Source organism: Meles meles, chromosome 4, assembly GCF_922984935.1.
Source record: "Meles meles chromosome 4, mMelMel3.1 paternal haplotype, whole genome shotgun sequence".
Classification (NCBI taxonomy): domain Eukaryota; kingdom Metazoa; phylum Chordata; class Mammalia; order Carnivora; family Mustelidae; genus Meles; species Meles meles.
Window position 1 is genome coordinate 8,963,534 of NC_060069.1, and position 3,593 is coordinate 8,967,126.

The following is a 3,593-nucleotide window of genomic DNA, read 5'->3' on the forward strand; positions in this document are numbered from 1 at the left end:
CTTTGGAGTTGACAATATTCCAAGTTCCAGGCAAGTTATGTTGCATAAAAATGTAACTCACTGACCATCTGTTTTTGTAAGATTAAGATCATCTTACAGTCATGGCTTGGAAAAGCTAAATCACACCCATTATATTATTTATGCATATTTTTTTCCAGAATCAATTTAATGTAACAAACATCTATTGAGAGCCCGTTATGAGCTTAGTTCTGTGAAATCATGAAGAGGAATGAGAATCTCAGTTGCTAGGAGCCCCGGCTCTAAAGGAAGTATGACAAGAATCCAGTCATCGGCATTATATTGATGTTGCCATTTGTGGAAACCCTGATGATTTTTACCTGGCACTGAGATTTGCTTTATGTGAGATAGGGTGGGCAGACAGCCTCTGGGTATTGGGAAGTCTAAGATGAGTTTCTGGGCTCTAAGAGCTTCATTCTCGGGACTCCTGTCTTTTTTCATAATAAACTTCTTCTAACGCTTGTAATGCCCAGACGCCTCCCAGACAGCATTCTCTCTAATTATAGCTCCCCTGAGTCATTCATTGGAGGTTTCAGAACCAGCGAGTTGAGAGAGAGATAGACTATAAAAACAAGCTTATATCACTGGGGGTATAGCTCAGGGGTAGAGCATTTGACTGCAGATCAAGAGGTCCCTGGTTCAAATCCAGGTGCCCCCTGTACACTTAAGTTTTTGCTTTAGGAGAATATGAATTGACTTTGGCTCTATTATTTTCTGTAACTCATGGCAGAATGATAACTAATGTCCTTTGTGTATATGCCAGGCACCAGTCTGAATTCTTTACATCAGTTCTGTCCTCCATTTCTCTCCAAAATTTTACAAGATACATACCATACCATCAGTATCTTCATTTTACATGAGGAGACAGAGGGACTTGGAGACTCTTGGTAATTGGCTAATGGTCGAAAATATACAAAGAGAAGATCTAGGATTTGGACTCAGAACACACATTCTTAGTGACTTCATGATGTTACTCGCACCATTCCAGTGTTAAAAGTTTTGTGACAAAATTCCACTTGGCAATTCTCCCAAGGCACCAGGACTGTCCATCCAGTTTTAGAAACTTCGGGCTGCAGGGTCAACCCAGCGATTTAGCGACTGTGCCCACACTGTGGCAGCGCCCTAGGAAAGGAAGTCTTCATTCACAAAACACTGCTGGGGTGAGTGTGAATGGACCCGAAGTTTAGGGAGCTTCACTCTTTCCCTGCTCTAAAGCTCCGGGAACCTCTATTACCTTTCTACCCCCCAATGTTTCCTTCAGCCCCGCACTCCCGCTGCGGGTGCCTTTACTCAGAACCCAGGTGCGGGCCAGAGGTCAGACCATTGTCTGAGTCCAACCCCCGCCGGCAGCCCAAGCCATGCTGCATCTCTAGAAGAGCCTGAATGGCACAGAGCACCGACTGTGAGCCAGGACTGTGCAAAGTCGCAACCCAAAGGTGACTAAGGCACAGCCCCTGGCCTCAGTGCACTCTCCACCAGGAAGGAGGCCCACAAATACACAATCAGAGGGACAGGACGCGCAGGGAGCTGTGCCAACGTGGGGCACGCAGACGAGGCAGCCATGCCTTCCATCCAGAGGAGGGGAGGTTAAGGGAGGCTTCCTAGAGTTGCTAATGGCAAATCCCAGTTTCAGAGCTGAATGATATTTCACAGGACGGAAAGGGAGCAGAGGAAGGGCCGTGTGGAGGGGCGGCTGAGTTGCAGGCAGACTAGGCTGCCGGGCCAAGGCAGGTGGAGGCAGCTGGAGCTCACAGCAAGATACGGGAGCGTCAGCAGATGAAGCTGAAGAGGCAGATAGGGTCCACGTGCCAAGTGACTCGGAGTTTCTAGGGATGGCATTTAAAGGGCCGTGACCTAGATAGACTCCATTTTAAACAGGCTGCTGTGGGAGTCGCAGGGGGGCGGCTGTGAACTGCGGAGGCTGGAGGGCCATTTAGGGGGTGATGGTATTGCCAGTGTAGGGGTGGGGATGGACCTAAGTGACGTCAGCGCTAAAATCAGCAATACCCAGAGATTAGCTGGAGTTGGAGAAGAGAAGGTGAGAGAAGCCCCCGGCTGTCAGTGTTTTGACCAAATGACTGAGTACACGGCGGTGTCAGTAACCGAGATGGGGAGGAGGTTGATGGTATGGTTAGGGAGGCAGGCCTGGCGCTGAGCCCCGCGCCTGCACCAGAATCCCGGGCTCGGTACCTCCTGTTGCGTGGCGGCTCTGTGCTTCAGTTTCCCTACCTGCAAAATCCATATGTGCATATTAATACCTGTTGTATGGCATTTCTGTAACGATCCCCTGGGAAGTTATGGGTAGAACCTTTAGTACTGTGTCTGGCAGGTGTCGGGTAAATTTGAGCTGTTATTATGACAACAAAGCAAAATTAGGAAGAGGTGCAGGTTTGGGCTGGAAGGTGGCACGTTTGTTTTGGGGCACACCGGATATGAAATCTGAGGTTCTTGTAGGGCCTCAGAGGGGAGTAGCTGGGAAGGGGTATCTGGGTTCTCTGGGGACTGGTGAGCTGAGGCTCCGGCTCTGTTCCCTCCCTGCCTTCATGGAGGCGACAGGCCTCGTCTGGGAGGATTTGTTGCGATGGCAGAGATTCCCTTGACCTTTCGTCTCAGTCTCAAAGATACACAAGTTTAAAAATCCTCAGACTGGAATTGAAGGGAATGGGCATTAGAGGTATTAAAGATGGATTTTGGACTTGGGAATACCTCGTTGTTGTTGTTGTTTGACTGTAAACTGTGACAGATCACCCTGAGTTGCCCGTTGAAAATGTGATAAAAACATACACAATATCCAATACGGGCACATACACACATCTGCCTACAATTTCAGAGTTATACGGGAACCTCTGAAGTTTCTGGACACCCAGTTAATGTTCCCTCCCTGTCCAATACTCGTTAGTGACTCACGATATTTAAAACGTTCATTGATGTGGGGGTGGGGGAAAAACACTAATTAATAGATGCCCAGAGATTTCTGGGAAGTTGGTTGTGTATTTTAAAACCCAGAAAATTATACTGAGAATTACACTGAGCTTTAGGTGCTGGGAAGAGAACGAGCATACATGTTCTGGGAGCTGGTGTGTGGCTGGAAGGGAATTGAGGAAGAATTTAAACCCAAGAAGAATCTCAGCTGTAAAAGGTATTTATGAAGTATGATGTAACTCATAAAAGGGAAATAAGTGTTTATGTGAAGCTCATTGCCATCAGGGGGTATAGCTCAGTGGTAGAGCATTTGACTGCAGATCAAGAGGTCCCTGGTTCAAATCCAGGTGCCCCCTCTGTGACCTTTTGCTCTTCTTGGCAGCCTCTTTAAACTAGGTCTAGGGTGAGGCAAGCACACACACATCCAGACCCACGCAACATCACACAGACTCACCAACACACACACACACACACACACACACATGGACTTTCTCACGGATACCTTGGTTTTTCCTTTCTGTATATTCAGTCTTATTAACCAGACCCTTTCTATCTTCCTTTCTCCAAACTTTTAACCATTTAATAGTTTGGATTTACAGAAGAGCAGTAAAGCTAGTATACAGAGGTCCCGTATACCCTTCTCTCAGCTTCTC

At 47.4% G+C, this 3,593-nt stretch overlaps 2 non-coding genes across 2 annotated transcripts; both read left to right on the forward strand.

The window, feature by feature from the left end:
• The first annotated feature begins 604 nt into the window (after window positions 1-604).
• Window positions 605-676, forward strand: TRNAC-GCA. Its single transcript has one exon. It is a non-coding gene; the product is annotated as a tRNA-Cys (tRNA).
• A 2,548-nt stretch (window positions 677-3,224) lies between these two features.
• Window positions 3,225-3,296, forward strand: TRNAC-GCA. Its single transcript has one exon. It is a non-coding gene; the product is annotated as a tRNA-Cys (tRNA).
• The last annotated feature ends 297 nt before the right edge of the window (window positions 3,297-3,593 follow it).